This window comes from Ictalurus furcatus, chromosome 16 (genome assembly GCF_023375685.1).
Source record: "Ictalurus furcatus strain D&B chromosome 16, Billie_1.0, whole genome shotgun sequence".
NCBI lineage: Eukaryota > Metazoa > Chordata > Actinopteri > Siluriformes > Ictaluridae > Ictalurus > Ictalurus furcatus.
Genome location: NC_071270.1, coordinates 8,304,828 through 8,317,107, shown reverse-complemented (window position 1 = coordinate 8,317,107; position 12,280 = coordinate 8,304,828). Strand labels below are relative to the sequence as shown.

Here is a 12,280-nt window from a genome sequence, read left to right as displayed (position 1 = left end):
TCAAGAACATTCAAACTAACTGTTCCTCAGTGGTGGAATGAACTTCCAACCTCAATCCGGACCACAGAATCTCTCACCATCTTCAAAAAACAGCTAAAGACCCACCTTTTCCGTGAACACCTAACCAACCCATAAAAATAAATAAATAAATAAATTTTTACTCTGGCACTTACACCTCTACTCTGTGCACTTTGCTTCTTCTGGAACTCAATTAATGGATCTTGTATGGTAGTGCTACTTGTATTGTTCTCTGCTTGATATATCGCTTTACTTGTATTTTCTCATTTGTAAGTCGCTTTGTATAAAAGCATCTGCTAAATGAATAAATGTAAATGTAAATGTCTCTTGTGTGGAATGATGACAAAACTGCAGTTTGTAAGCTCTGCACTGCTAAAAGTTTACACCAGAAGTGAGCAGCAATGAAGCGGGAGTTTCGGTGTTTGTTTTTTTTTTTTGTTTTTTTTTTTGCCTCACTGCTCGAGCTGTTCGCACTGAATTAAAGAGGCAGTACACTGTTGAAAGATTTAAATGAAGATGAGCTGACAAAAAAGTAGTATATATTGCACGGAAAAATATATTTGTATAGTAGTGTATTTCATATCCAGTTAAAGTTAATATATATATATATATATATATATATATATATATATATATATATATATATATATATATATATATATATATATTGTGGCGACAGGCCAATGGCCAGCGCACAGGAAACAAAGATCGCTCCCGCGACTGCTGCGGTGGCGCTGAAGAGACAGCGCCGCTTCAGCACCACCAAGGTTTTGGACGGCCAGAGAGCACGTGGCGGCGGGGCAGGGCCGCCAACACACCCACGGCCTGTGAATGGTGCACCGCACGGAAAGAATTCCACCATCCAGCGGGCAAGGGGAGGATATAAAAGGGCGGTATTCCACTCACGATGGGAGAAGAGGCTCTCCGAGCATGTGCGCAAGTATAATATATATATATAAACTATAGAAATTTAGTATCGGTACATCTCTAATAATAATTCCTTACATTTATATGGCACTTTTCTAGACACTCAAAGCGCTTTACTTTGTATGTGGGAAATCTCCTCAACCACCACCAGCATCCACCTGGATGATGCGACGGCAGCCATAGTGCGCCAGAATGCCCACCACACACCAGCTAATCATGGAGAGGAGAGGACAATGATGTAACCAATTCAGGGATGGAGATTATTAGGGGGCCATGATAAATAAGAGCCCATGGGGGATTTTTAATAACCACTGAGAGTCAGGACCTCGGTTTAAAATCTCATCTGAAAGATGGCGCTGTTTTTACAGTATAGTGTCCCCATCAGACACTTTAGGCTCCACACAGACCACAGGGTGAGCACCCGCTGCTGGCCTCTCTAATACCACTTCCAGCAGCACCCTAGTTTTCCCCAGGAGGTCTCCCATCAAGGTACTGGCCGGGCTCAACCATGCTTAGCTTCAGTGTGACACCAGACAAGAGCTGCAGGGTGATATGGCTCTGGCAAGACCTCGGATGGTGTGCTGTGGTGTCTGGCACCATGTTATCAGCAAAATCTTTAAGTTCTGTAAGTTGCGAGGTGGGGCCTTCATGGATCTGACTTGTTTGTCCAGCACATCCCATAGATGCTTGATTGGATTCAGATCTGGGGAATTTGGAGGCAAAGTCAACACCTTGAAATTTGTTATGTTCCTCAAACCATTCCTGAACAATTTTGTCAGTGTGGCAGGGCACATTATCCTGCTGAAAGAGGCCACTGCCATTAGGCAATACGGGTGTACTTGGTCTGCAACAATCTTTAGGTAGGTGGTACATGTCAAAGTAGCATCCACATGAATGCTACACTGTAAAAAATCAAAAAACAAACAAAAAAAACAATTAAAAAAACCCCCTGAAATTTACGGTAAAAAAAACGGCAGCTGTGGTTGCCAGAACTTTACCATAAAAAATACAGATTCAACATTTTAAGTTGTACAGGATTGCACTTTGTCTACTGTATTTTTTACAGTTCGTTACTGTCTAATTTAAATGTTTATGTTGTAATAATTACAGCTCATAAGTGTCTAATTTAAAGGTTTACGCTGTAAAATTGACAGTTATGAACTGTACGTATTAAAGCTCATAACTGTCTAATTTAAAGGTTTATGCTGTACTAATTAAAGACAAAAACTATAATTATAAAATTGTTTCCCAAAGGGCACAGGAAACCAGTGTTTAACTATAGGAAAAAGTTACATTAAATATGTTGGATATTGTGAACCAATCACGTGTTTCACTGTAAAAACAACAAAGAACCATTATAATTTAATCCAGAAATTTCTATGAAAGCATCATACTATCACACTAGCTGGAAGCTCAGGCTTTATGAAATATAAGCTACATATTGTGCAGCTGACAAAAATGTTTTGTTTACTTTTAAATTGTAATTTTAATAATGCTTTAAACAAGTGGCATTTAAAGTTAAGATTATTAAGAGTACTGTTACACTAATTAACAAATGTATTAAACTTGTTAACCTAAATCAACTAATCCATAAAAGACTAAGACATCATGGTCCGAGTATATTACCAAGTAACATATTATATTATAAGTAGTATATTACCAAGTAACATACCAAGTATTTTTAATTAAGACCGGCAAGAAATTAAGGACTAAATCTTTCTTTGATTTTTAACAGATGTAGGCAGTGGTTTAAACAAAACACAAATGCTCCAGTTAGTCCAGACTGTAGAAGTTAAAACATTACTCTTACTACTCTACAGGCACTTTCAACAGAGCTAATTTAAAGTTAAGTAAAGGTTAAATAAACCCGATAAATTAAAGGTTCACTCAAGAGACAGTGTGTCATGCAGCAAGACAACGACCCTATGCACACAAGTTGTTTGAATAAAGAATGGTTAAAGAACAATAAAGTTAATGTTTTGGAATGGCCAAGTCAAAGTTCTGCCCTTAATCCAAGAGAAATGTTGTGGAAGGACCTGAAGCAAGCAGTTCATGTGAGGAAACTCACCAACATCCCAGAGTTGAAGCTGTTCTGTACTGAGGAATGGGCCAAAATTACTTCAAGTCGATGTGCAGGACTGATGAACAGTTACCGCAAACATTTAGTTGCAGTTATTGATGCACAAAGGGGTCACACCAGATACTGAAAGCAAAGGTTCACATACTTTTGCAACTTATTTGGACCAGGTGTGCTTAACTTTGAACACATGAAATACCTGAACTGGGTAGGGGCAGAAAATTCATGAAATACCTGGACAGGGCAGGAAACGGAAGCTATCAACGGCTGCAAACAGATTTCTGAGAAGGCAGGTTGTGAAAAACCCTCGAGTGACTGCAAAAGATGAGGTGCAAGACACTGAGGTTTCAGTAAGCATAGTAAGGCGCATCCTAACGCAGAAGGTTTCCATGCCAGAACTCTGAGACGTACACCACTACTGACCCAAAAGCACAAGAAAAGTCGTCTCAAAATCATATAAATAAGCCACAAAATTTGGGGTTCTGTTCTGTGGAGTGATGAAACAAAACTGGAACTTTTCGGCACGATGGATCATTGGTATGTCCGGAGGAAGAAGAATGATATAAGAACACTCTGTCCACAGTCAAGCATAGTGGTGGCTCGGTGACGCTCTGGGGCTGCTTTGCATCCTCTGGCACTGGAAACCTGCAGTGTGTGGAAGGCAAGATGGATTCATTGAAGTATCAGGAAATCCTAGGAGAAAACGTCATGCTGTCTGTGAGGAAGCTGAAGCTTGGGCGTCATTGGACCTTCCAACAGGACAATGATTCCAAGCATACCTCAAATTCCACCAAGGCTTGGTTGCAGAAGAAGTCCTGAAAGATTCTACAGGGCCATCATAGTCACCTTACTTGAACCCCACAGAAAGTCTCTGGTGGGATTTGAAGAAGGCGGTTGCAGCACGCAAACCAAAGAATATTACTGAACTGGAGGCCATTGCTCATGAGGAATGGGCTAAGATTCCTCAGGAACACTGCTAGAAGCTATGCATCTCATTTGCAGCAGGTCATAACAGCAAAAGGGTGCTCTACTAAGTACTAAAGATGCTTGCCATTAAGGGGTTGAATAATTTTGAAACTGGAGAAGTCATTATAAGTTGCATTTTCAGTTGAATTTGGGGAAACCACTTGAAGCATTCGTTGTGTTGAACTATTTCAATTGCTTTTGTTTGATTTGTTCATTGCAAACAGCTGAAAGTCTGTAAATTTTGACAATAAACCTGATTTACAATGGGAGTTGAAACATTTTGATTGCAACTGTACAAGGAAAAATTGCCAAACATGATGCATTACTACCACCTAGTGGCCTCTTTTAGGCATTGCAAATTGACTTCACACACATGGCAACTGTCAGAGTTCTCAAATACATTTTAATTATCATGGACAAATTCTCCAAATAGGTAGAAGCTTTCCCATGCGCAAAAGAAAAAGCCAACATCATGCCATGGTATCCCTCAGGTTATTGATAGCGATAATGGAACACCCTTTGTTTCTAAGGTAACGCAAAAACTTTGCAAATATCTGATCATTGATTAGCACTTCCACATATCATATCAGCCCCAAAGTTCAGGGATCGTGAAAAGAAAGAATTGTACCATCAACAACTGACTCGCTAAGGTGCTACTAGAGAATCCCTGCAACAATTGGTTTGACCTTTTACCCACCGACCTATGCAAAATTCGTATGACAGCTAATCAGAAAACAAAATTGTCTCCTTTTGAGATCATTACAGGCAGACCATTTCCCACTCCATGGACAAAGAGTAACCCAGGTGTTTGTTTTACAGGAGATCTGGACATGATTGTCAGCAACTATACTCAGGCTCTAACTGAGAAATTACCTAGCATGCATGGTGATGTTTCTGCTTCTCTCCCTTTACCCACAGAACAGCCTACTCACCTTTTCCTTCCAGGTGGTGCAGTTCTCATCAAAGCTCTGAATCAATGAATGGTTGGGGAAGCAGCCTTCAACCCTCCTATGCATGTGGTGGCCATTTACACATACACTTTTTGCACATCCAATCCTACACATGTATCCCAGTTGCATCATTTCCTATTATTTCCAGGAGGTCCTTATGTTTCTACCATTTAGTACTGCTTAGAATTTTCCATTATCTTTACCTTGGTTTGCTTTTCACGTCATTATTTGTGTCATTGCATTGAGGAGTCTATATCATGCCTCTATTTCCCCATTCCTCTTTATTGACTTTTGAGACTTCTTCCAACAAGGATAAGTGACTTTTATCATGGGTGAGTGAATCTACTCTATACTGTGTACCTATGGGCCTCTATGTTTACTCTATGTGTTTTATGGTCAGATTCATGCTTTTAACTATCCCATGTTTTATGTGTTTTTATGGTCAGACAGATGGTCAAATACCACCAACTCTGGATCACTAAAGATGGTTGATGTGGCTATGCAAACATATACACTTGGTGGAGTGTATATCTCGGGGAACCCAGACGCCACTTCTCTTGGCTGTTTCCAAGTGTACTCAAGCAACCCCATTCCCATGTTCCCATGGAGGGTTAATAAAAGGACTTTATGACCTGTGCAATGTACAGTGAAACCATATTCTGTAAAAAAAAAAAATAAATAAAAAAAAATAAAAGTAACTTCTGTAAATATACAAGCTCCTCCTAAACCTTATCCCCATGTGTGTGTGTGTGTTCTCTTATCAGTGCAGCTGTTGTGGGGCCCCTTTATTCTCACTCTTGCACCAATATTGCACAGACTTTACACCTTATAGTCTCACCTTACATTCAGCTGTTTTCAGATTTCAGGTGATATTTAAATTTTTTATACTTTATCACTCTAAATTCCTACATAATTCCCACATAATTCCCTGCTTTGTGACTTTAAATTCACACTCCTCACATAAACATGCTAACCCTGAGGAGCCATGCTGAGGAAACATGCATTCTCTTATGTAACTTTTCTTACAATAGCAAGCAAGCATATTATTAATGACAGGTAACTATGTCCAGAGGTGAGCAAAAAAAACCCTCCCATTCTTTGCCAATTGATGAGGGAAAAATTCTCACCTTGCCAGCTTTTGTGCTCGACAATGTATTCTTCACCTGGACTCTACATATCAACATGCTTATACACTAACATTCATTAACATACAGCTACACAATCATAATGTTTCAGTCCTTCTCGTGTAAATCCCCTCCTTTCTGTTGTCTGCTGCTCCCTGGCAAATGCCTCCTTCTGCCCTTTGTGATTTTACACCACATATAAGGGCTCAGTGGGGGTCAGGGGAGAGGTAACTAGCACATCACCCTGAACCCTTATCTGTTCCCTCTTCTTGTATTCGGCAGGGTGCTTAAGATCTTCTGTGTCTTAGTAAGCACATTAGTCCATAGTCTATCTTCTCCTGCCATGCTCATGATGACATCTATGTCTTTCCACATGGGAGTGTTTGGGGAAAACCATTCTAGTCCTCCTACCCAATGTCCATACGATACCACTCGCATCAGATGATATCTCGCATGGGTAACCCAGATCTGGATACCTTAATTGTTCATGGGTCCATATGTCCGTTCCTCCTTTGCGGCTACCCATTTTCAGTCCTTGGTAGTTTGCTTGAGAGGGGATGGGGTGCTCCCAGTGAGTTGGTTTCCATTCTCTCAGTTCATCAGTCAGGATGTCTATCCCTTTGTATCTAGTGTCCATTCTGCTGTCCAGCATGATCTTTCTATTTACTTATTGAAATAAAGACATGAAAATTCATAGACATACAATACATAATACCTATTGGAGGTCTGTTTTTTTCTTTCTTTCTTCTATTTGTTTATATTTTATTTTATTTAGTTCTTTGGCTAATTCTTCTTGGTCAGGGCCCACATCAGCCTGTGTATCAGGTGTCGGGTCTTGCAGTCTTTCTGGAAGAGGATTTGGGGCATCTGGCTCTTGTGCCTGTGTGCAGTGATTGAGATTATACCACCCGTTTTTACCTACTACCTTTATTGCTGTCAGTGTGGCCAATATTACCTGGTATGGCCCTGTTCTTCTCACATCATACCACCTCCTTCTGAATGCTCTCATGTTCAACTAATCTCCTTGTCCCACCTTCTGCAGATCGTTGGTAGGTTCAGTAGTTCTTGCTTCTGTGGCCCTTTTCACCTACTGGAAAAAAGTTCTGTTTATTTCAGTTAGATGTTTTACATAGCTTGTGAGTTCTCCTTCCAGCTGCTCAAGTGAGGGCCCTTTATAGGGTCCTCTCAAATATGGCACAGGCATTGGTCGACCTGTAAGCATTTCATGTGGGGTTAGATGTGTTGTGCTGTTATGCTGTTAGTCTGCATGCACATGCTCATTAGGGCCAACGGCAGTGCTTGCACCCAATTTAATTTGGTCTCTGTGCAGATTTTAGCCAATTTTGCTTTTAGTGTCCTGTTGGCTCTTTCCACCATCCATTGTGATTGTGGGTGATATACACATCCAAACTTGTGCTTTATTCGCTGGGCCTGCATTACTTTCTGGGCTACTCTGTTTACAAAATGCACTCCATTCTATGAACTATGTTTGTCTGGAATTTCAAAACAAGGTATAACTTCTCTGCACAAGAACTTTACTACTGCATCCGCATCAGCATGTGCTGTTGGGTATGCTTCCACCCATCTACTGAATCTGTCCACTACCACCAAGATGTACCTTTTTCTTTCTTTCCACTCTATCATGTCCAGAAAGTCAATGATTGGGTGTGGAAATGGTCCGTCTGGCTGTGGGATGTGTCCTATCGGAGCCGTGAAACTTTTTCTAATGTTGTGAACAGCACATATTTCGCAGTTTATTAACGGAATTTCATTTGTTCGGTTGATTGAGTGCATCATTGGCAGGAAACAGTGTCGCAGGAAGCAGTGTCGAAGGAAGCAGTATCCCTCGAGTTGATGCTATTTTTTCTAAATTTCTATACTTTAAAAATATAATCTTTTATAACATCTACATATATCACCTATACTATTTTAGATAAAAAAAACAATTGTAACGTTGCACTGTCACTAAGTTTTCATCGGATCTTACACATATCCGCGACTGGCCTGTAGACCGCTAGCATCACCTTACTGCTAGCCTTGTTTTACATTTCACATTTCTGTCATCTACCACTGTTTATGAAGGCAAATATGTTGGCTGTTTCTCCACCTTTGAGTGCAGATGAGGACGCAATCAAGCTGCACACGGTGCTGTTGGAATTGGAGGCCATGGAGAAACAGATCCATGACCTACTTGACAAGCTAGCCCAGCTGCATTAGCGAAGAACCGATCTGGAAACATCTCGTACTATCACCTACAAATCCAAGGTAAGCACGCAGCGTGGTACTACCACTCCCAGCCCCTCTATAACATGTGTTTCTCTGTGCAGGGACTGTGCACCCAGGACATATCCAGCCCAGGTCTCCGTCACACCGGCGCCGACACACCAAAGACCTTGGGTGCACCAGCAGCGGAAGGGACGGGCCAGACCCCAGGCGAGGACCTCTCCCCCTTCGCCACCCCAGTCTTCGAGATCTCCACCAGGAACCTCGTCGCCCCTCTCCATGACACCAAACCGAACACCGTGATCATCAGAGACTCCATTGTTTGGAACGTCCGCGTCGCCTCATCTAAAAGTAAGGTGCGCACATGCTGTTTCTCTGGTGCTTGTGTTCTTAATGTTACAGGTACCCACAATCCTGAAGAAAGATGAGAGCATCAGAGCTCTTGTGATGCACGCGGGGGTGAACGACATCAAGGTGCGGCAGACAGAAATCTGAAGAGGGACTTCGGCACTCTCCCCACTTACAGACGTGAACTTGAAAGGTTCAGCAGACTTTTTCTTTAAATGAGTGGTTAATATCATGGTGCAATGAACAGAATCTGCTCTTTGTTAATAACTGGAATCTGTTCTGGGAGCATCCTAGGTTGTTCTGTGCTGATAGCCTGCACCCCAGCAGCCTCAGAGTGGAACTCCTGTCAGACAACATCTCCAAGATGCTACACACCATGTGACTGCCTGCCGTAAGTACAACTTGCAACATCAACAGCATTTATCATAATCAATGGTCAAATAATAATTCAGCACTTATAGTACATTCTATAGCGACTGTGTCTGTTCCATGAGCTAAACAAATACATAGGAAATATCAGAAAGTTTGTTTTAGTAACCTAACTAACATAAAATTAGCTCATACTGTATGCACTGCCAGCACCTTTGATCTGAAGTTAGGACTATTAAACATTAGATCACTTAAGTCTAAGGTACTTATTGTTAACGAAAACATTGCTGATCAGGAATTTAATATAATGTGTTTAACAGAAATTTTGATTAAACCTAACGAGTGCATAACACTTAATGAAGCCAGTCCTCCTGGATACAATTATATACATCAGCCCCATCTAACTGGCGGAGGAGGAGGTGTTGCACTCATCAATGTTCAAAATCTAGGCGTCACACAAAAACCTAGTCATAAATTCAACTATTTTGAAGTTCTTTATACCAGTATAACATATGTAGCCACAAAAAAATAAATCAACTCCACTAATTATTTTTTACAGACCCCCAAGGCCATATTCTGAATTCCTTAGTGAATTTGCAGATTTTATCTCAAATTTGGTTGTTTCTCTAGACAAAGCATTAATCTTTAGTGATTTTAATATACATTTTGATAAAACCAAAAGACCCTCTAAGAACAGCGGTTGTGTCCATTTTAGATTCAGCAGTAGTCAATCAGAACGTAATAGGACCCACTCACAATGGTGGTCACATTCTTGGCCGGATACTAACATATGGATTAAATATAGAAAATATAGTAAAACTTCCACTGTCTAAAGTTTCAGATAGGGATGTCACGAGAACCGATACTTCGGTACCAACATTCTTAAAACGTGACAGTACTTGTTTTTCAGCATTTCCGTTGGTACCGATTGTGGTACCGATGTTGCGATTCTTCCGGACCTGATGGGGGCAGCAAATACGCGCAAGTGTTTTAGTCAGTCCATAAGTGGTGAAGAAGAAAAGGTACGCCTACAAGCACACGGGAAAAACTACAGAAGATTAGCTTAGCTTAACAAGTTTAGCTCCGCCCCGGCTCGTTCAGAGGAAAAGAGAGGAAAGCTAGTATCGGTTTCTGGTGTGCAACCGATGCTATCGTTCATTTCAAACAAAGCGAGGAAACACCTGGAATTTGGCGAAGCACCTGAAATACGGTCCTATATTATGTTTGTTTGAGGCAGCTGGCATTGTGGCCGTGAAACCAGCTAACGTTATGCTCCATGTAATGTTAGCGATAGCCAGTTATTTTTAACGACGCTAACACATTGCAGTGATATAACCTACCTCCGAATGGGCCACCATGCATCGCCATTCAGCCCGTGTCCTGTCAGCAAAATGTAGCCTAATGTCACTAATTATTCACATGTTCATGCTTTTAATAAATCTTTTTGGCCTGCCACCATATCAGTGAATTTAAACTAATGCTTGTATTCAGAGTGTAAGGTGCATGCGTGTGTGTGCGGGTGTGTGCATGGGCGTTTAGGAGTGCACGTCCAGTCATTATCAGACAGTGTTTGATAACTAAAATACCTCTCTCTCTCTCTCTCTCTCTCTCTCTCTCTCTCTCTCTTTGCCTGTATCAGCCAGAGGAGGATGTCCCCAGGAGAGTTTTTTTATTTCATTATTTTAATGTTATACCACACCGTGGTATCGACTTTGGTATCAAGTATCGTGTACTTTTGGTGGTATTGGTACTGACTACTAGATTTTTGGTATTGTGACATCCCTAGTCTCAGACCATTATCTCATCTCGTTTAAATTGCATATTGATAATAATATTTGCACCTTACCACGCTACTGCGTAAAACGTACATTCACCTCAGCTATTGCAACGAGTTTCATCAACAACCTCCCAGAGACATCAATTACATTTGAATCACCCTCTGATCCAATAGAACTTGATCAGGTGACTGGATGCTTAGAGTCACTGGATAAGGTAGCTCCACTCAAAAGAAAAATAATTAGAGAGAAAAAACTAGCACCCTGGTATAACAATCAAACACATACCTTAAAACAGACCCATGGCCAAGCCATTTCTGAGCTATTGCATGCCATAACATCACCATCTAAACTGGCTATTGTTAAATGTGCTGCACACAAATCAGATGGCTCATTTGTCACTAAAGGGACTACAGCAGCAGATGAAGCCACCACGCAGGCAGCATTACAATGGATTGACATTATGCAAGTCTTAGTCCCAGAAGACACGCCTCCACCAGATACAAACTTAGCTTCCCTATGCGCTGGAAAGAAATGGGAGCAAGGAAAAATAACATAACCAGACTCTGGTGAGGGCCAGGTGGACACTTTGCACTCCCCTGTCCTTGTTTCCCACATTGATCAGGACTGTGCATGGTTCAGACCATTGCGCAAGGGGGGGAGTGGTAAAAAGACTTAAAAGAACCTGGTGGACACCATTTCTAGGCCTCACGATTGACCACATGTTAATTCAATTCAATTTAATTTTATTTGTATAGCACATTTAACAATGGACATTGTCTCAAAGCAGCTTTACAGAAGCACATAAACACAGGATACAGATTTTAAGTGTGTGACTTTATCCCTATTGAGCAAGCCGATGGCAAGGAAAAACTCCCTAAGATGAAGAAACCTTGAGTGGCCCAGACTCAGAAGGGAACCCATCCTCATCTGGGTAACAACAGATAGTGTGAAAGTAAAAGAAAGTTCATTATGGTTTAACTTGAAGTTTGTTTGTTGAACTAGTCCACTGTTCATCAGCGGAGACCTGAATGCAAAACTGCATGTGGAAATTGCAGTCCCAAGGCCACAGTAGCAACTGTAGTCCCAGCAACCACAGTGAGAATGTCCATGTGGAATTGAGGTCCAAAACCATTTTCATGGTACTTCAAATGGTCCATCCTAAGCAATCTCCAGGCTATAGCCTCCAGTTGATGAGAGCTCCATCCAAATATAGGATATCAGGATGGATCAGGCAGGTCCGGAGAGCAGAAAGGATCAGGATCAATGGCATGTCCATAAAATCATGTGTGGCTCGACAGAAAGAGAGAGGAAGAGGGAGGTAAAGAGAGAGAGAGATTATTAGGTATGCTTACTACTCCTTAATGGATAAGACTGTGTACTTTGTGTAAAAGAAAGTCTATTCATGTTAAGCTTGAGTAAACACATATGTTTTCAGCCTAGACTTAAACACTGAGACTGTGTCTTAGTCCTGAACACTAATTGGAAGGCTGTTCCATAACT

At 41.1% G+C, this 12,280-nt stretch overlaps 1 long non-coding RNA gene across 1 annotated transcript in view; it reads right to left on the bottom strand.

Moving 5' to 3' along the window:
* Nucleotides 1–10,571, bottom strand: part of LOC128620713 (uncharacterized) — a 29,018-nt gene extending 18,447 nt beyond the window's left edge. The window contains exons 1-2 of the long non-coding RNA XR_008388177.1: nucleotides 10,343–10,571; nucleotides 7,018–7,152 (exon numbers count right to left, since the gene is read on the bottom strand). This is a non-coding gene — a long non-coding RNA (uncharacterized LOC128620713). The remainder of the gene's footprint in view (nucleotides 1–7,017; nucleotides 7,153–10,342) is intronic.
* Nucleotides 10,572–12,280: the final 1,709 nt, after the last annotated feature.